The sequence below is a fragment of the Uranotaenia lowii genome, chromosome 1 (genome assembly GCF_029784155.1).
Source record: "Uranotaenia lowii strain MFRU-FL chromosome 1, ASM2978415v1, whole genome shotgun sequence".
Classification (NCBI taxonomy): Eukaryota; Metazoa; Arthropoda; class Insecta; order Diptera; family Culicidae; genus Uranotaenia; species Uranotaenia lowii.
The window spans coordinates 82,359,912-82,382,445 of record NC_073691.1 but is presented as its reverse complement, the minus strand read 5'-3'; the positions used below and the strand labels follow the sequence as shown (position 1 = coordinate 82,382,445).

The following is a 22,534-nucleotide window of genomic DNA, read 5'->3' as shown; positions in this document are numbered from 1 at the left end:
CACCTACCAATGTAAACAATAAATAAAAAGGCATGCTGTAAATAGTTTCTCGTTCCATCTAAAAATAAATGCACATAATTATTTCGTCCGCAATTTGATGTTAATTTAATTTGTGCAAAGCTTTCCCCGAACGGTTGCGTCTTTTCTTAGAAGGTATTTCACGTGTCCGGTCCGCTTAGTTTGTAGAGTTTACTTTTTGTCTTTAATTTATTTTACTCCGGGTGAACTGCTCGGGAAAACAGTTCCCTCGCTTACGCCTCTATCGCAGGAAGGAAAAACTTGGGAAAGTAAGTTCCACCCATGACGAGAAGCGCAAGTGAGTACCTTTTGAGCGGATAGGATAACGGTTTGCGTCCCAGCTATTCTTTGGGCACGACGGTGCAATTGCTGGTACATTTCCCTAGCATCAACATCCTCCTTTACCTTTCGTATCCCTTTTCGGATCTTGTTTGGACAACCCGCCCTGAGGTCGGGGGTCTAGCCGGGCAATCTACCTCGACGAGTGGTCCTCATATGAGGTGGCGCGTAAACCACTTGTTTCATTGAAAGCGGAAGTAATCATTGGAGAAGCTTGATGCGCACGCGCGAAATCGCACGTGTTATAATGGCAGTGCAATCACTTGAGTGAACTTTTGCGAAAAATTGGAAATAATTTTCTATGGAGAGTCATGTCTGTATTAATCTGTGCTTTAACACCGACCAAATATTTTAACTTTGCCTGAAAAAGATTCACAAAAGGCTAAATTTTAAATTTCTAAAAAAAATAGAGTTACTGATTTTTTTTCCTTTAAACATCTTCTATAAACACACCGTGAATATTATCTACAAACTTTTTACTGGTTTCCTCATGCTGATGGTGTAAAAATATTTTCGAAGTATCACTCAATTTTTTTAAATAAATATTTTTATAATTCAGTTAGGTATCTGGGATAGAATGCAAATCAAAGAAACACCTTGTAAATTTCGTTTCCATGTCCTGGAATATGAATGTTTTGCATCACGCGTTTGTAAACATTGAATTTTCATTCATCCAAACATTTATTTTTATGATTTCAGCTTGTAGAACTTTTCGTTGTATTATTTAACCCCTAAATGTATGCAGTATCCTTATTTTCAGAAAAAAAATGAAAATTGTTTTTACAGACCAAAAAATTACTGCAATTGGTGTTTTCATGCGTAATGGTCTTTAAGGCATCGAAAATACATTAAAACTATAAATTTTCATACGTGTTCATAAGTCCTTTCATCAAAAACAAAGTTTTTTGCAAGTTACCCCATTTTCTAAGGAGGGTGAAAATCGCATGTTTTTAGAAATTTAAACATAACTAAAGAAAGCAATAATTTTTCTAATTGATGTTCCATCATCTTTAAAACTTTTGAAGCATAAGTGGTAGGATTAACTGTGAACATAAGATTTTTTGAAGCCATTGAAGTTGAAAAGTGTTGCATGTTGCCCCGGTTGACGGTACTTCCTTATGTGTTGCGTCACATTAGGAGCAGAACCCCGTTGCAAAAAAAAACTAATAATGCGACGCAACGCAAGTAAATAGATTGCTTCTAATATTATAAAACACACAAACTTTGAAACCAAAGTCTACAAGTTTTTGTCAATTCATAATAATCGTTTACATACTTTCGTTAAATTTCGTCGTCCAAATGTCTTCAGTACAGTTAGGAATTTTGAAAACGCTGCAAAGTCGCCTGATATGACGCAACGTAGGAAAAATTACCGCATCGATTAGTTGTAAATTATATCTTAACTTGTTGAGAGCACGAGGTGTAAAGTTTGTATGATGCAATTATAACACCTAAAAGTTATTTCCAAATTTATTGCAAATGTTTTTCCAAATGATGTGCGCAAGGCAGGAATGGGTCTCTTAAATTTTCCTGTGATGTTCAATTGGAGCCCCTTGGTGTTTTTTTAATCCAGCCGTCCATGAACCTCCATTGCCAATTTGGGATGCGCTTACTTACTTCAAACCATCAGCCAAACATTTTTCCACTATTCTTTAGTATCAGCTGTATGTACTGTGGATATACTTCTGTAAATGGGATGGATTTGAGAGTAGAAACCTACATCAGCACAAACTAACGCGAGCAGCCGCCGGTATTTTGTCGAAATAAATTATTTACGAGTTAGATTTACGTAGGTCGTCCTCATCATCATCATCATCCGGCAGCCGTTTGATTGGAACCAGCGAAAAGCGGAAGGCTCCACTGCTGATGCTGGCAAGCTTCCGTCCAACGTATATGGATGATGGCGCCACGACACGAGGGCTCAAGTTCGTTGAACTTCGCCTCATGAGCTGAGCGGACCCCACATTCCCCGGATTCATTCATTGCGAAACCCCGCGAGCTTGCGCTCCCTCGAGGTTGTAACCGTGCTTTATTGACCTTCCGCCCGCCCCCGGATGGGTGTAGGAGATACCATTGCACTGCACTGGAAAAGAGCGGCTCCCTCCCGAATCGCCAGAGGGAGGACGAGGGATCGACAAGGGAATTCATTCGTTGCCGAGCCATTTGGCAAACATTTGAATTTTAATTTGGATTTTCCCACTAATTGATGGCGCGTATGCTTATCGATTTATTTGGAAGTCAAATTAGGCCAAAATGGGACGAATAAATTTGTGGCAGATTGTAGCAATAAAATTTTCCACATTAATTTCGATATGTTGACCATATCTAATTGATGAATGCGTGTGTGATCGTATTTTTGGTGTCTTTCAATTTTAGAATTATTTTTTGAGAATAACAGATAGTCAGAATGAATGAGGATCAAGGACATATCTTTGATGTCTTTTTATCTGATGAATAGTATTTTTTTATTACAATGGAAAATGCTGTCTAAAAAAGGAACCTCCAGTTGATTCTTTGTTTTCTTTGTTTCTTGCATTTAAGAATTTTTCACCATTTACATCTGAAAAAGTTGTTTCTGCGTGAAGTAACTCTTCTGAGAGTTACAATCAGGCGGAAAACAAAATGATCCGGGTGTCAGATGAATTTGACGTTTTTTAATTACGAAATAATAATGCAAACAAAAAGGTTAATATTTTCGATGAATTTAAAACTCATTTCACTATGGCTATTGATAACCACTAAGCGGCAAATTGAGTTTCAAAAACTGGCGTTTTTCTTTCCATTGAAAATGCACCTTAAAATATTTAGTTGACTTTTGTTTACCTCAACACTTATTCAATTTTTATTTTAATATAATGTAATAATAATGTGATAATGATGGTATAAGAATATTTTCCGGAAAATCCTTTTTTTTTTTAAATAAATATTTTCATAATTCAGTTACCAGTCTGGGCTAAAATGCATCAATATGAAAATCAAAGATTCACCTTTTAAATGTCGTTTCCATTTGCTGAAATATGATTGTTTTGCATCACGCGTTGGTTAACTCCAAATTTGCAACATTCATTTTTTAGGTAGTATTTTTTTACCCCTAAATGTAGGCAGCACCATTATGCTTTTTCTTTGACAGAAAAAATGAAAAATTTAATTCGAACTAAACCAAAAATAACTACAATTGGTGCTTTAAGTGTTATAACATCACAAGCAAATAGCAAAACTATAAATTTTCAAACGATTTCATTTGATTTTGCATTAAAAACAAATTTTTCTTAGTAGGGTGAAAATCGTATGCTTTGGAAATTTAAAAATTATTAATATCTCATCAACCTTCAAGCTTTTGATGTACAAGCGGTATGATTATCTGTTGACATTGAAGGTTAAGAAGCCATTGAAGTTGAAAAGCAGTGTACGGCACAAAAAAGCTAATTCGCTAATCGCTTATAAGTCCGCTAACTTTCGGTTAGTGAATTTATTTTCTCGCTAATTTTTTCTTCAGCTAGTGGGTAAAAAATTCTGCTAATTTTTAGCTTAGCTTGTTTGACTACTCATATCCTCCTTAAATCATTGAACTCGAAATGCTATTTGATTGTTTCGGGAGATTGTAATGCTATTTAATTACTCAAAAAAATATTGTTTTATTGCTATTTTTTATCAATTCAAGCGCATTTCGAATTCCATGATCGCTGGCGTGGCTAAGTAGAACAATTTCTACCTCGCCAATGGTTACTACTCCGTGATTGATCGAGGCCATCAATTTTGTGCAAGGTCCAAAAGAATGGTGCTTGGGACTAGCAGTTCATTCACAATGCACAAAACTCATGCTCTCCCTATGAAAGTGATCAATAACGGCGCCGGCCACGTCCTAGTAGTCAATGGGGAATGAAGGAAGGATTGTTAGTAGGATACTTCATAGGATCAATCAACAACCTTTTGTCTCTTTATATTCCAAAGGTTTATATTGAAAAATTCAGAAACAAAGGTAAGTCTATATCACAAACTATAGAAACCGTCTATACGTCTTCGAATCTATTTTTGAATATCCTAGGAAAAGGTTGTGTTAGTATGGGATAGGTTTTAGATCAGGATCCATTTTGGTGAATGGTGCGATAGAGTTTTCCTACACCTCCTATGCTCCTAGATTTTTCTTAAGGAAACTCCTATTTCTATCTTTGAGGCAGTGATAAAAAGTTTAGAAGTAAATTAAAAAATGTTTTTAAATTTTCTTTTAACTAACTTGTTTTCCTAGTTCTTGTTCCTGACACACTAATGTGTTTTCAAAAACGACCCTTTGAAATAAACAAACTTCTATACAGCTTCGAAAGGGGATATTTTAAATATTAAATATTGTTAATGGATGAAGAGAGTCCCCTTTATGTTCTTTTTAATTTTAACTTGTATGTAGGTTGTCATAACTGAAGAAGATCGTTTTTGGGAACTCATCAGTGCAATTCAACTCTTTGCCTCATATTTTACGATTGCACGGAAAAAACGATCCCAAATGGTTGACTTCCTTTTTTTTTTTTTAACAATTTAGGACTTCTAATAACATTCCGTACTCTCCCCCTTAAACCAATAGAATATTTTAACTCCAACATGTTGTCAAAATGATAAGATTGTAGGTTATTTATATTTGAAATTGAAACATAAACGTCGTGAGACAGAATACTACGAAGAAAAAAAAATCAACAAAAAAACTTTAAAATATAAATCAAGTTAATGATTTCGATTTCGAGCTTGTTCTTGGGTCAAAAAAGTTTTTGGTTGATGAAAAATAAGTTTAGTTGAATTTTTAAACTTTGATCAAATGAGGCTAGTGAATATATTCCTTCTTAGAATACGTACGTACGTACGTACAATATTTCTGCTTCTTTATTTTTATTTCCTTTTCTGAATACTAAAAAAAAATCAGAACATGTTATACGACTTCTTACAAATATTCCAAAATGTGCAATTGAGTAATTTAGTGATATTTCTGAATGACAAATTAAAACAGTTTGGGATCTGCTGAAGGTTTCTTAAAGATCATTTAAAAATTGCATAATTAATCCAATTCTTAATAAGAATTAAAGTTTTAAAATGATATTTAAAAATAAATAAATAAATATTATAAAATCATAAAATCCGATTAAGCCCTTAATTTAGAGCTTGAAAAAATCTCTGAATTTGATTAATTTAAAGACCTTAATTTAATGCTCGGTTCCAAAATTCCAATAAAGCGTTAAAATTCGATACTTTTACTATTATTCAAATTTCCAAGCAATTTTTTCATTGGAATAAAACTTTCCATGAGTAACGATTGTAAAATTTATTAAGTTCTATTTAATTAGGTGCTTAGCGTTAGGTAAATGTTGTGTGAACAGCAAAAAAGTTATAGTAGTGTTTCAACATTATTCGATATTTTTTTGCAGTAGGTACCTCTCGAATTATTACGTTGAGTATAAATTAAAGCAGTACCTACTAAAACTTGTAAATTACAGGCACTGAAACAGTGTATGTTTGTTATCACTTTAATTTGATGGTAAAAATAATTTCCTTTGGTCATATCATGCCGTGTAAAATACGAATTTTCAACTTTATTTTGATGCCTATTAGGAGCTGATGAGAAATATATCTAGCGTAGCCGAGACACACGTCTTTGAAAGCATTTCCTTGTATCTATACTTGAACAACTGACCATACTGACTGGACACTCGATTTCGTTTTCTGGATAATTTTTCCAACAGTACGCAATGTCGATTCCAGAGTGCGCATCGATCGATTTGAAGAAATGCTATCCCAGTTAGGAAATGCCACCCAACTTTAAAAATAAAACACGCAATTTCTACGATAAAATCGGGCTAAACAGGACCATTTTTCCTACAGGGCATTTTTTGTCAATTTTTTCAGGTTCGCCACCTGCCGTCGGTATTGCGAACCTGCTAAATCTGACAATAAAAAATTAGACAGAAAATGGTTGAATTTTTGTTCTAAGTGTCATGTCAGTGTGGTCAGTGCTTGAACGCAAATTTGAACAAAATTTTGTCATGAAATATTTCTTATATTTTCCAGTGAAACATTTCACACCTAGTTGCTAAGCACATAGCTGTCAAAATTATGGTCCGACTTCCGATCCATTTTTCAATTTTTGCTCGCGATTTTCAAATGAGAAATTAGAGTAAATAATAAATAAGAATAATTCGCATCACTTATCTGGAAACCCGGACCAGATTCACTTAATTGTTCCGCTGTTGAATAGCATTTTCTGTTTGCGCGACATACATGATTTGGGGTAAATTAAACTTTTTAACAGATTTTTCCAGTGATATTTCACTTTCCAATCAAAGAACATTAAAAAGCCCAACACTTCAAACAAAGATAACCAATTCTTATTTCGTTTTTCGGACACATTCTTGCAAAAACTATCACTAATAAAAGTTCAACAACTTCACTCTGGCCTGATTAAGTAACATAAAATTAGTAACCGTTAAATAAAGAACAATGCAAAGTAAAAAGAGATTAAATAGTCAAATAAATAATTTGTTTGGCATTAGCGGTACAAAAAAATGTCATGTCGGACAATCAAATTTTAATGGGAAAGGTTATTTAACTGAACCTAGTATTGTTTACATAGTAATTATCTGGAAATATAATTAAGAAATACCACTTATCTTAAACATCCCGCCGGTCGCAAAGAAATAGGATCCAGGGTCAGTCCGGAGGGCGCAGAACCAGCCCCTTTCAGTCACAGTTCCAGCAAAGAGTATTCCGAGAAATTTTCGGTGAATCGGAATCAGGAAGCCAAACAATTTACAGAAACCTGTTATAATCCTCAAGGATAACACTCAACACTTATTCAAAACTGCAGTTGTAGATTATAAAAATATAAAAAAAAACTATTCAAATTTTCAAGTTTTTGACACGAGATAAAAATTTTCACATTCTGCTAATTTTTAGTTCCACTTACTGAAGAACGCTACCTCTTTGAAGTGTTAATTTGGTAATAGATTTATAATAGATCGTAAATTCGGCATCATACAGATTTAAAATTTTGAATCCGATGAGGTATTTAAATTTTCGTTTAAGATTGATTTCAGAAGCTCTTCGATCTCGATTTTGACTGGAGTCATTGAATATAAAAGAGATGAAAAAGTTGTGAAAAATTGAAATTTCTAGAACAAAATAAGTCAATAAATCAATCAATCTTTCGAGTATTAATGTCAAAAAAGATGAAAAACTATTTCGGACAAAACGAAACATCTACCCAAATAGAATCTTTATATTAACTGATGTAAAAAAAAAGAACAACGGGTGAATTAAAAAAAAAATTGATTCAAAAGTTTTTCCTTTCTCTTTCCACCAAATGCGCTAACTAAAACTAAAAGTGGACTGACGCAACTGATTTAGACCGAAATATTACAAAATAGTTTCGAAAACTGCTCCTATTGATATCCTTTAACAATTTTTCTAGTCAATATTATAATTTAAGATAGCTGCAAAATTTGTGTTTTGCTTATCTTTTACAAAACTTTCTACTATCGATTAGCGATGAGCGGTTTATTATACATCGATAACTTTTACGCAACATTTAGCGATGATTCGGTCAGACTCTTGAGCCCAGCAAAAGTCTGACCGAATAGTCGTGAGCTTTCTTTACAGATTGCCTTTCGCCCATTTAGCTGCTTCTATAAAGCGCAGTGGGTTTACTTTCCAGCAATCCAGCTTCAAATTTCACTAAGTCTTGTTTTCCTAAATTGGCATTTATCTGGCCACAATGCCGTCAAAATATTTTTATTTGTAATTCCTTTATTTGAAACGACTTATAGCTTGGGGCTTTAAGGAGCCCAACTCGTTTTGTGTGTTTACAATTGTTTGCTAAAATCTAGATCATCAGTTTTTTAAATAAACAGTTAATATAGAGAAGCACAAAAATTAAAAAAAATAAAGAAAGATCAATAGCTTTTAGAAACTCTTCGAACATATAGTTCAAGTCCATCACAGCTAACACATCCCTCACTGGAATCAAAATATTATAATAAATAATTAAATGTCTAGTGTAAATCAGGGATGCCAAGTGGTTTTGTCAAAAATCAGCGGTGTGCGGCATCGCTAACAGAAAGATAAATAATCATGTTCGTATTTCAAAACAGAAATAGTAGTTTACATACAATCATAACAGTTCAAATCCAATCATGTAATCGATACTTCCAAACTCTGCAAAAATCATAGATGCGATTTAGAGGCCAAAACAAAGCTTTATAATACTTTAAGGTTTGAGACTTGATAAATTTGAAACTCATCCCAAATCGACTCAAACTAATAACCAGCTTATCAATGCCAATTCATTCTATGGCGATTTTTATCTTATTTTTACTTTAACTGATCCGCAGGATCTTTTGAAAAAAAAAAACTGTGTTTAGTAAATATCTCAAGCGCTTAAAAATCACTGTGCTGATAAAAAAGAATCTTAAAAATAAGTTAATACTGTTTGCTTTTTTTGGATTTTTCTTCTATGAATGTTGAGAAAAGAAAAAAAGATGAGAGATCAAAAGTGAATTTGCATGGCACGTGGCCGGTGTTTGAGATGACCAAAATCGTCTGAGTCTGGTACGCAGACCTCCTCTCACACCATTCGAAGTGCGAAATTTCATGTGGAACGTATGTATATTGGAATCATAATGTTACCAAATGTATTTTCAGCTTGATAAAATACTAAAAGTATACTTCTATCAGTACCTAATAATACGTGAGGTTGAAACAAATATATATATAGGCTTGTGATGTAGCTCAGTTGGTAAGTCTGTTGTCTCCTGAGCCGATGTCCGCTAGTTCGAGCCCAAGCGTAAACTTCGAACTCAGTTGTACCGGAAAAGTTTTTCAATAACTGTCCGCCAACGCCAACGTTTATATAAAGTCGCGAATGCTATAAAGATAGATGGTAAAACGACTATAATCGAAACACAAAAAAAATTGAAACATATATACGGGAGTTAGCGGTTTTCAGTTTGCGGAACCAAAAATAGCGGAACTTTTGAATTCAATGGCTCAATCAAAATTGAGCGCTTTAGTGCCAAACACTGAAAATCATGATACCATGATGGAAAAAATCAGGGGCGGGATTATGGAACTCGAAACAATCGAGTTTCATTCGATTCGACCAACTTTGGCATTACCGATCTCGATTTGAATGGAACGTTTCGCGATGATCTACTTCCCGATTTACTCGAAATCTAGTACTTTAAAATTTAGAACTCGAACGAGATTCGTAATACTGATTCTAACTCGATTCGAGTTCAACTCGAAACGGGTAACTCGAATCGAATAGGATTCATAATTTCACCCCAGGATTTTTCAGGACACCTCTGAATACAGAGAAATAATATGTAGCTCTGATTAGATTGCATAAACAAAGGCGAAATATAGATACTATAAACGCTTGAATTTATGCAACGGACCTGAGCAGCTTCTTGGCTGGACTGCAGTTCATATCGAATAACACCATTTATGGTTAAAAAAGAACAAATAGCCGGTTAGGGTCATATAGACCCTGATTACTTTTTTGGCTGTATCTTCAAAACTACTGAATCGATTTGCATAAATTAAACCAATCGTTGGAATCGTCTTTATGTTCACTATCTATTTGCGAAGAAGAAAATTATAGTAGGTTGTTTGTTGTTTGAAAATTCCACTGAAAGACAAAATGGTCAAAAAAGATAGTGTTTTTTGATCGAGGATCGGTTGAAATAATGAAGTTTCACTATAACAGCTAAACTTTGGCTGATTTAAAGATTCATTTAAAGAAAAAAAGTTGTTGGTTTCCGAAGTCATATGTCATCAGTGAAAATATAAGAAAAAGTGAAAATTCAATGACTTTCTTCTTGAAAGCCATTGTTTTTTACTGAATAATTGGCATATATTTAAAAAACTAAACTGACAAATTTTTTAATCCATAAAAACATAAAAACCAATGGAAATTTTCCTAATTTTTTTTTGTGACATTTTTATCACATCAAAAATAACGAATTAAATTGTTCAAAACAACAACTTTTTATTTCAAATTCATTCAATTTCTCTTGAAAACAAATTGTTTTTTAAAAATTCACTGGTAAAGTTTGACTTGATCGCCCTTAAGTTTAGCCACTCGCCGCAGACGGTCGAGGAACGCATCGCAGGTGTTCTTATGGTATTTTATCCCAGGCTGCCACGAGATGTCGCTTCAGGACCTCCACACCTTCATGTTTCTTAGAGCAGAGTTCAATGATTTAAGGTGGTGTGAGTAGTCAATCAAGCTAAGCAAATCAAATATGCACAGCAGATTAAAAAAAAAACCATTCAAATTAATCCAAACTTGGCATAAAAGTTTCGCTGCGATCTAATGACAAATGAGGCAAATAAACTTTCTTATAATTCTAGGTCTTATTAAATTTATAAACGGTTTTATTTTCAAAAAATATATATCTTTAGTCTGCGAAGATGATTAATTTCTGCACAAAATGAAGATACCACGTGCTATATATTTTTCTTAAGAAACAACTTTTATGATTGTTTTCACGTTAAAGTGAGTGGTTTTTTGTCTAACAAAAAAACATACACCATGAAAAAGAAACAATTCCCAATATGCATAGTCATGATTGGCGCATTCCGCAAAACCTTCGTTGTTTTTCTCAAGGTACACGGTTCCGCTCGCTGACTGCCGGTAATTCCAGCAAATCCTGTGACAAAACTCCGGAAAAAATATTTATTACGCAAAGAATCTGCTACGGGACGACTTCCTGTTATAGCTACCTGACGGGAGTTTTTTTCCCCCGCAATTCCAGAACAGCACCCCGATCCTCGGCAAATAAAAAGCCGAATCCCGCGGTGGTCTCAACAAAAGCGCCCGTGACAGAGTGAAAAAGTTTTAATCTGTCCAAATTATCGCCTCTGCCGACACGTTCGGCACAGAAGGGACATAAAATTTATGATGTAATAATAAACTTTGCCTTATCGTTTTGGCGAATTATTTTTTTTTTGTGCCGATTCGTCGGGGAAAATTCGGAGTGGGTTCGGTGAGAGTTTTCTTTCGGCTTCCCTCTATACCTTTCTACTTACATTCTTTCATGTTCCTGATTCTGCTGGTGGTTCATCATCATTTCTCCCTCGGTGATACTTCAACTTAACTTCGATTTCGGGGGGTACTTGCCATGGATGTGGGGTAGCGGTTCGTGTCAGCTATCTCAAGAGCTGATGGGTGGGCTGGCAGTCCCTTATCATTTTAATTTTCCCAGAAGGCTTGAATCTGTTCTTGCCACCATTCAGCCCAGAGATTTGATTTAATGATTGGAATATGAGTAGGTGGGTTTGTAAACCCGAGCAGACTTTGATGCCTAAATCGATAGCAAACAGTAACCAAAATGAGCTATCAATGCCAAAACGATAGCACAATTTAGTATCGTATTTTCACCGATGGCAAAATAAGGTTACATTGGAGCATCAATATGTTGAAAGATGATGCCTAACCAAGACCTGAATAAGGCATTGAGACCAAAATGAAAGCACTATTTGGTTTTGGTTTTTCCTAGATAACAAAACGAGGCATCATTAAGGTTTCATTTATTATAATAGAGCAGAAAAGAGATATCAAAATGATATCATGATTTGGTATTCAATTTTCTGTGGTCATAAACCAGCTTTAATTGAGTGTTAAAAATAAATCGAACTGAAAACAAAAAGCAAATTTATTTGTTACCGGTATAGGGTGCGCATTTTTTAGTGTTGATTTTTCAGTCGTCGCAAAATTATCATTATTTTTATCAAACGTATCATTATTTTGAAAACTGAATTTATACCTACATAAACCTCCTTTCTTCTATTCACCTATTTCTAACTGCGCAGTAATATGAGATCAAAATGATAGCATGATTTGGTATTCGATTTTCTGTGATGAAAAATCAAAGTTTCAAAGTGTTGAAATGTATATTTAACTGAAACTTTAGGAACGGTAAAATATGTGCGTGCTCGTAGTGCTACCGGCAAACAACTGCAGCTTCAACCAATAGTGCAGGGGTGTCAAGTACCATAGCAAAGTAAAAATAATAACGCGGGGTAATACCACAATAGATCAACTTAATGGGCGCAGTGGACTCTCTCCCCAACAGGAAAAAACGGTAAAATATTTCTTCTGGTTATCTATCAGTCATAGCAAAATTTGGTGTCGTTACGGTATCATTATTTAATATTGAGTAATAATTCCCATTTTGGTGAATTCCAATTACAAATTAACATCTTCATTCAATCTAAAAATTATATAAAATAAAACTTGTATGAAATATCATGGGCATTTGGACTTATATATACAAACTCTTGAAGGACCCTTTCTGGTTATTTTTTATTTGGTCCTATAATTAAAAAAATTGAATGTGCAATCTATAATTTAATTAATTTTTGTTTTTCAATTTCAAGAAAAAAAAATTTGGTTTACTTCGTTAACGATTTTTTTTAATTTGAAACCTGTAACCTATTCTGAAAAGATTGTCAACTTTCTAAACGAAGTCATGAATTATTAAAACAGTCATAACTCAAAAGTTAAAAATCAAAATAGTCTACAAATATTTCTATTTCCTAAAGAAATAAATTAAATTTAAATCAAATGTGAGGAGGAATTACCAATATTTTATTAATTTTTGAATTTAATATCGTCGCGAACAAAATTTATTCGATCTTCTTTTTTAAATTTTATAGATGCAAACAATCTGAAGCAAACGATAAAATAAATGCGAGGCATTATCTAGTCGCAAAACTCCTAAACTGGAGTTAACGTCAATATAAGCGCTAGCAACTTTCACTGACGACATATAATGTTGACCACAGATATCTCTCAAACATATTCCTGGTATTGATACTAGTACAGTGTCAGCGCTGGTTTTATCAGTTGCTAGTTTTTATAATCGCAGAAAACCAAGTTTGTCAATCACCTACGGCAAAACTCGGGATTTCAACTACATCGAAAATAATGAACTTCTTTGATCCATTTGCGGACGTGTTTGCAACAACACTCACATAAACAGATAGGTGTAAAGTTTACAAATTCCATTACAATTTGCATAAAATTAAAGTTAACAATTTTAAACATAATACCACATCATACTGCACCGGGTAAAAAAAATTATAAATACCCCGAGACATATTGCGTTTGTCACTGATCCAACCGTAGAACGAAACAAAATCAAAACATTAAACAAATTTTTCTCGGCCTAGAAGCAACAACGATAAATTTCACCAGAAATATCTATTTTCATGGCAGTTTCGTATCATAAGATGCGAAATATACATTGTTTCGTTGTTTTCGCTATGAAGGTAAGTGCGGCAGTTATGTATTTTTCAGCAAAAGAATGGACTTCCAATTTTATTTCTTCGAACACAATGCTAATAAAATTTTTCGGCAGACAGGTTATAAACGAGATTTGCAGCGGATTGTCTTCGAAGGCGGGTTTTTCAATTTAGTTACAAGTACTCCACTTCAGTAATCGACACCCAGCCTAATCTTCCGAAAAACTGATTTCCAGGACCACCATGAACGGATGTTTGCAAAGTACCACATCGGTATGCCGTGCAAAGAGAGCGGTAAAGTTTCTTTGTAACGGTGGAAAGTTGGTAAGATTATATTTTTAATAGTAGCTACTCATCATAATGTTCTTCAAGGAACTATACCTTACATACAATAATGCCAAGTCACAATATTATTTTTTTCTGATTCTGAAAATTCCTAAAAAAGATAAGCCCCTTTATATAGCTAAGATAAAGAATGAAGGATAAGGAAAACAAGTTTGTAATCATCTTTGACGATGAGTTTATTCAAATGCGTTTAAAATGCGCTTAAAAATATTTGAAAATATAACAAAGTATGTTATTTGATACGACAGTTTCAAAACGAATAATAATTTCAAATGTCTGTAAACATAGTTTCCCTCAACTTGCTCATAAAGTATGATAGGCCTGAGACGAACTCAAAATCACATCAAGGCTACTGTTGCATTATTTTGCAAAATAAATAAAAAAAAAAACTAAATCTAGAATATTAAAATGAGTATTTAGAAAACAACAAAGTGACACAGGCTTCCCTTACTGGTTTAGATCATCGAAAAATAAAACGGTACACCTACTCTACTGCTTGAAATACTTACGCATAAACAACAAGAAGTTATTATTCGAATTACTGTTTTCTTAATAAAATACATTGATATTTGGCCTATCATTTCACAATCATGAATATATTAACATATCTACATAGACATATTCTACATATACGATACAAAACTTTGTTCTCATTTCTTATTCTTTATGTGTTTCTTGTTTGTACAAGGGGTCTTATCATAGGGATCATTCAAATATTACGTAACGCTTTGGGGTGAGGGGTATAACAGCTTGTTACGCTTTGTGGATTTTGCTTAGAAATTGTGAGACGAATGTGCTACGTAGGGGGAAAGGGGGAGTCGATAATTGCGTTACGTAATATGTGAACGGTTCCTTAATCAAAATGTTTCTTTCACTGCGGAACATAAGATAGATTAATGTGCATGATTTCCTGATGGGAAAGTTTAGGATTTCCATTTAACATTTCAATGAACCTGATTTTTTTTTTTTGAATAACAGGAAAACATGGATGTATTGGGCATACCTTTCACAAGCCATTCCATGAATTTCAACATCACGAGTGAACCATACAGGGCATTTTCCAATTTCCTTTAAGTACCATAAAGTAGAGCGTTATGAATTCATGAGGTAAATCACATTTATATTTTATTACGTTCGTTGAGACGTAGATGAAACGTATTCAAAGTAAGATAATTTTTATCTTCATGCTGGTAGTTTTTTTAATCATTCAGTATTTTAGATACACAGTAAACGAAAATTACTGAGTTCGGTAATTTTTTTACCGAAATCCTAACATGTGTAAATCGTTAAACTGTTCGGTAATTTTTTCGGTAAAAAATAAACGAACATCGGTAAATCGATTCTTCATTTACCGATGTTCGTTTATTTTTTACCGAAAAAATTACCGAACAGTTTAACGATTAACACATGTTAGGATTTCGGTAAAAAAATTACCGAACTCGGTAATTTTCGTTTACTGTGTATGAATAATATTCTGAAATAATTTTCAACAGATCATACGAACCCTTCATGTTCTTTCAGAGCAAGCTTTAAACTTACAACAGATGCTAACGTTGCCCAAAATCCTAGTAACAGATTTTGCAGTTTAATCAATTGAATATTTTAAACACTTTTGTATAGATCACCTAGAATTATCTATGACACAATGAAAGAGGACACAAATTATGTTTTTTTCACTTTTCATCATCGCGTTGTCTACATGAAGGCGTTAAAACTATGGTATACCGAGATAATTGGAGACGATGGCCGCTGAACTGTTAACTTTGTTACGAAATTATGGATAGGAAGACATGTTTAAAAAAAAAAGCAAAGTTATCAAAAGAAAAAAAAATAGCAAATTTCCAACAATCGGAGCTTAATTTATTATATTGATGCAATACCTTACAAAATAAGTTATGGTACACAAGAAAAAAGTTTAAATGTTCAGCTTTTCTTTATGAAAACCTCATATTAGCTCAGTAATAAAAATGTATTGTATGAGAGAAACGAAAAATGTGCTCCAGTAGTAAAAATTTGACATTCATTGCCTACATTGCGGCGTTTCTACATCCGTCTATTACAATGAACTTACCATGATATCACATTCAATTAGGATTGCATAAGAAAAGGCGATTATTTAACAAAGGTTCTATAGTGTGTATGAATATTGCCCGTTAATTGAGGGAGGATGGGGTGTTGAATGCGGGTTGCTGGGATCTAGAAGCAAATCTTGAGAAAAACATAAAACGATATTCTTAAAAGAAAAACTATGATTTATGAGAAACTTTTGCCCAATTCTGCTATCATGCTTTGTAAGCAAAATTTGGTATCACTTTGCCCGAAAACGGCGAAACAATGCCCCAATCATATCTCATACACGGATAGTACAATTATGCCAAATTTTGGTTGTTTTGAAAGCTTATTGACACCTCGTTAAGGCAGCCTTTTGTAAGAAATTTTGAAAGCTCGCCGATGCCAAATTTTGGATCCAATCGAAGCCAAATAGTGGCATCATTGTGCTCTCAAAACGCGTTTTGAGACGGTTGTTAAACGAGGTATCATTAAGGTTTCAGTGAAACCTACAGTTGGTATAATTGTGGTATCGATATATGAAAAGTGAGACCCAAATTTTGGCATTGTACCACTTTTATTCGGGCAAAATGATACCTCATTTTAGTTTCAAGGCATGATAGCAAAATTAGGTATAATTTTGCCATAAAAGTCTGCTCGGGAATACAGTGAGCGGAATAAGAATAGTATCACTATGTGTTTTGCTTGTTAAAATATGAATGATTGAAAATCGCCAAAATTTTCTTCTACAGTGTGTTTTCAATTATTTAACGGATAAATCGAGCATAAGTTTACCTTTTTTGGACGTAGCAATAGGCGTCGAGGATCAAAAATATGAAAAAAGGGTGCGAAATAAGAACAGTATCCCTTGTGTTTTTCAACAAAAAAAGTTTATTTCTTAAAATTAACTTTGTAAAAGCAACACCTGCCTGTGTAATCGGAAAGATCACATGCGGGATATATCTACATGGTGTTTCGATAGAAGGTCCAGCAGTTGATCGGCAGAGCTCGATTGCTTGTGTTGGCCGATTTCATCATGTTCATCGTGGTGAAATTGGCTAATGCGCCGTTGTACTGAAGCGGAGGTTGCAGGTTCAAGTCCTGCCGGTGAGCCGTTGTATCTTTTTCGAAAAATTCATGATATTTAAAACTTATGTTCTTTCGTTCTTTGATTTTTCTCTAATTCTTTCCATCACCTTCAAAAATGTGAAAAAGTTTTTGTTTTATAAAATTAATTGTTGATTATAATGTAGCACTTCAACTGCCGGACCCTATATATATTTACTTAAAATTTCAAGTTCGAAGCAGGTTGAAAGCTTTTACATTTTTCTACTTAGCTTATATTGGGCGAATATGCAATTTGAATGTTACAGCACCTTAAGGGCATTTGTAAATACATTAAACAGCCTAAAGGCACTGAAATGCTGTCAATTTGATAACAAATTGTAATAAGCACGTAGGTATGTCATCACAATCCTCGCTCATTTCCGTACAAGTGCACTTCAAATTCGGTTGATGTATATTCAAATTGCCGCTCCAAGTGCACTGGAGCTGGAGCTCTCCCAAAGAAGTCGTAAAAATCACACCCGAAAGCAATTTGTAATCATCACTCATCATCATCATCATAATCAGCCGAGAGCCGCGGATTTCTGTGGTTGTTTCGCGTTTTTCGCGACCTTCCATCGAAGTTGCAGTTATATTAGGCCCCCACTTACATTTGGTGCTGCTTTGGCTTTGTTTTGGGACCATCAAGAGGAACACTCAAGCTCCCCAAAATTTGCTAATACCTACCGTTTGCAGTGACGAATGGCGCGGACCCAGTCTTCATTGAAATACTAGCCGTCGTTGCAAAAATGGAAGCGGACACATTTTTGAGGACCTCTGTGATTCACGTCGTCTAGTTAAGGTAGCTGGAATAGCTTTATTGTCATGAAATGATAGGAACTTGACAATCTATAATTTTGTGTCTGTCAAAATTCTCTTTTTATCATACAAGAACTAATGACATCTACAACAGTCAACAAGTATCCCTGAGTTTTGCCGACGGGTTTAGGGATTGTGTAGAAACTAGATAAATTGAATATCTCATTACGCCACTTGAAAATTTTGAATTATGTAGGTAAATAGTAATTGAAACGCATTGGCTTATGTAGTAATTGTAAAAAAAATCAATTAATATTAGACTCATTCCACGCACCAGTCCACCTCAAAATCGTATTTTCTTCCTCATACTAGCTGACCCGGTGTGCGCCTTTAAAATTTAATCTCTTAATTTCTTTTCAAGATCTGTTTTTTTTTTAATTTGTTTTTATGAGCTTACAACCCAAGTAACAATTATAGCTTTATTATGGTATGCAAAACTTCGTTAGGACTATACCCGAGCAGACTTTGATGCCTAAATCGATAGCAAATTGAGATCAAAACGAGATGTCAACAGCAAAATCAGAGCATCATTTGCTGTTAATCTTTCTGCGATAGCAAAATTTGATATCATTATGGTTTCCAAAATCATTTTTGGATAACACAACGGGACCAAATTGAGGTACCAACAGCAAACTGGTAGCATCGTATGGTTTCGATTTTTCTGTGATAGCAAAACTACGTATCATTAAGGTCTCACTTCTTTTTCAAGAAACAGCAAAGTTAGACCATAATGAGCTTTGAGATTAGGAGAAGAATTTTATTTGATAGCAAAATAAAGCGTCATCGAGTGTCTTTACTTTGTATAAGCTTAAGAATACAGCAAAAAAATAGCATTATATTGTGTAACTACGTACTTTTACAAATGTTTAAACCAAATTTTGTTTTCCTGAAAAAGCCCACGGATAAGTCATGTCATCTTTTCATAATATTGGTGGCTTTGTATTGACAACTTCTAATTCTTTCTGGTATCATGTCTCCTTCTGGATGCAATTAAAATTGATGAGGGCCAGTATCTCAGACTATATGCTATTTGTATTGACAACAGAAGATAAAACAATCATTTGAAATGAAATTCAAAATAAAGTTGAAACAAAGGGTCTTTAAATAAATTTAAAAAAAAAGTTGAAATCAAAATTTGTTTATGAGAAAAAAAAAACTCCACGAGCATGACAATTGATTTTAGGGAATTTTATTTCATATTTTTTTGTACCTATTTAAGAGTCAACAATCAATCAATCATTTCGGGTGACGATTCCATTGACGAAAAATACTTGGACCAGATTCCGTATGTTTTGTAATCCATGTCACAGGATTTATTTCCGGTACTTATTTTATATAAACAATTAAATAGAACTAAGTTTCAATGGAATATTTGTGTAAGACTGTTGTTCATTGGGTTGAAGTAATAGTAATTGAAGCCAATTTGTTAAGTTTAGGCCCTTTTATTTTTTTTTGTTTATTTTGCAAAAAAATGGTTTTGTTACTTTTATTTTATCTTAAATCAAAATTAATCAGAATTTTTTTTTAAATGTTATCGATCATTTATTTAAATATTTTTAATTTCTTTTTGGTAATAAAATTTACAATATAAAACTCCATCAAAATAAAAACATTTCATAGATAACCAATTAACCATATAGGTAAAAAGACTAATACTGTATTTGTTTATGCCGAGTGTTGCACTAGTGTTGCACTGGGGCACCACTAGGTGCTGACAAACTGTTTGTTTATTCGGACGGTGTTGCACTGGTTTTGACCTGGTGTTGCACTGCCATCAGGCGGTGTTGCCCCGAAAATTTTGTCAGTGTTGCGAGAGAACGTGTGAGTGAGCGAGGTAGCAATACACTGGAGACGATTTGTGTTTGTTTTTATCGGGTACGGTGGAACACTCCACGAGGGGAGATAACAAATACAGTATAAAGGAGCCAAACTAACCAGATCACCACCTTATACCGTTTGTATTTGTTTTTTTTTCTCCACTGGATAGTAGCCATCGACAGAAAAAAGATCAAAAATGGTCACTCAGACTATATGGTTGCCTCGCTCATGTGAATGCTCATCTCATATTTTTAGTTCACAACTCATGCAAGGTTGCCTTAGCCGCTTAATTAACGAAATAACAAACAAAACCGAAGTTAGTGCACAACTGGTGGGAAATAAGCACGCTACTTTCTATGATCAACGTCATGCAAACAGTTGGATGTATAGTTGCAGTCACCGATCCATCTGAGTTTGTTTGTTTACTTTCAACCTGCATTTGCATTTTAGTTGTTCAGTGTCGGTTATTGCCCGGAAACAAGTGAACCAGGTTTCGAACGGATCAGATTGCTAGACAGGATTCTAATCAACATTCAGGAACTATCGAATTTTCCTGCAGATGGAGGTTCCGTATTGCATTCAACAATGAATTTAACGGCAGCATCGCAAACTCAATCCTGCGACCCCAATCCTGAGCAGAAAGAATGGAATATGAAAAAGTTGCGAAACAGTTTAGCTACTCATCCTCAAAATTCACCAAACAGGTACACGATTTGGAACTTGGTGCTGAAGGATTAGGAAATGTTTGCCATGTAAGTATTTTCCAGATTATTTACTCATTTTGTTTATTGTTATTCAAGAAATCATTGGTTTTTAGGATTAAGAAAGTTACCACTCAAGGCAGAGACGCTCGTAAATGTTATTCATCGAAGATCATTGGATGTTGGAGATAACATTCAATTCGACAATGAATTTCCTTCATTCGTTTAACGATCACATCATGGAAATAAGTGCACTAGAAAATATCCTCAATTGCCGCAATTGAATCAATCTTGGAGAATGTTTCAGAATGCAGATGTAATGAAAGCTAGGAAAATGCGGTTCTGGATTCCAAGCAACATCGGTAAGTGAAATTTCGTTTTTCACTTCGGAAAACGCTTTAAATTGTTTCAGCTATTTTCATCCTAAGCAACTCAGCTCCAATAGTATCTGATCTCCTATTTTCAAAAGCATGAAACATTGCGTTTGAAAGAAAAACATGTACATACTTCAACATAATTGTTTATCTCGCCGCTTAGTTTGGATATAGATTTTGCAAATTTTGTTTCGTTCGACTTCATTGATAATTCATCGATATTTATTTGCAATGGAGGCGCTTAGTTTCAGATGAATATAAGAGCCCAAATGATGTTTCAAGATAGGATACCAAGGTGCTCGATTTTTCTTATATTTTTTTTTATTCGAGCAGATTTGATTTAATCAAAAAAAAATTAAAAATCTGAATTTTGTACCAGATGCAGATGAAGATGTGCACAAGATGTGTACTGTACTCAAAATTGAAGATTTGGCACTGAAATTCCTATGGTCCTAAGAACCTAAATTCATTATATAAAGGAATCTAAGTTGTGCACATTTAAAGGTGTCAGAGAAAATCATTGAATCTGTGAAATTTTCTATCGATCAAATTCGTTCTTGTTTTTGAAGCTAAAGAAACAAAAGAATGTTGAATCCCAGAAAAAGAAAAAAAAGATGTCTTAGGGCGCTAGTTTTATCTAATTCTGCTGATAAAAATATCAGCCATAAGGCAAAGTTTCAAATTTATTTTTCATAAATAACTTAAGGCGTTTAGCTGGTTGTAGCAGTGAGATAGGATTGAAGGGTATTGATCCTGAAAAACGGATTTAAATATTTCATGAAACTTTCGATTATTTTCGATTGATTCGCCTAAAGTTTAATACTGTGACAAAAAATTCTTCTGCTGCTAATTTTTTCATGATTTTTGGAAAATTCTTAGTTTAATCCAACATTAGACGCCCGTTTAATGAGAAAACCTAGTTTTCTTGTATTTTAAGAATAATTGAGGTGCTTGGGATCAGAGGGGTGCAAGTGCTAACTAATAGTTTTGAGAAAACGTGCTTCAAAGTTGAGAAGGTGCTCGATTTTTCATAAACTTTTCGAATTCGAGCAGTTTTAATTCAATCGAAAAAGTGTTCAAAAAAATTATAAAAAATCTGAGTTTTGCACCAGATGTAGGTATACCTAACTGAAAATTGATGATTTTGGCACTGCACCCCTCTGATCCTGAGGGCCTCAATTCAAATGTTAACTTGCAAATTTAACTCATTATATGCGACCTAAACAGAAATATTTTTCGTATACGGCCATTAGGACTTAACACATTTATTTATGCACCATTTACTGCTCATCACTAAATTCTTCAAAAACACTTAATACTTTGAAAATACACATTAAGAACAGAAAATCTGTTTTTCAAAATCATACAATATTATTAACTGAATTTGCATATTTTTTAAACTAAAAAAAACAACTATTTTAAAATTCAACTGTGTATGAAATTTCAATCAAAAATATTATACAAAAAATACATTGTTAATTATAATTTTTTTTAATCAGGTTGCCTGAGTCGGAAACAAATGAGATGAAAGGAAACGACTCGTTCAACACCATTTTCAGTGGATCAGTCGATCTGGATCGCATCCTATAATTTACAGATTTCACCGAGGATTCGAGCAAACTTTTTTGTCAAAATGAGACCAAATGCTATCACGCCATGATAACTGAAGTTGCTTTCAGTTTT

At 33.9% G+C, this 22,534-nt stretch overlaps 1 long non-coding RNA gene across 2 annotated transcripts; it reads left to right on the top strand.

Moving 5' to 3' along the window:
• Positions 1-13,537: 13,537 nt before the first annotated feature.
• LOC129756478 (uncharacterized) lies at positions 13,538-15,093 on the top strand. Of its 2 annotated transcripts, none has more exons than XR_008739466.1 (3): positions 13,538-13,668; positions 13,762-13,965; positions 14,965-15,093. It is a non-coding gene; the product is annotated as an uncharacterized LOC129756478 (long non-coding RNA). The 2 variants fall into 2 exon arrangements; XR_008739468.1 differs by having other exon boundaries at positions 13,544-13,668; positions 13,758-13,965.
• The last annotated feature ends 7,441 nt before the right edge of the window (positions 15,094-22,534 follow it).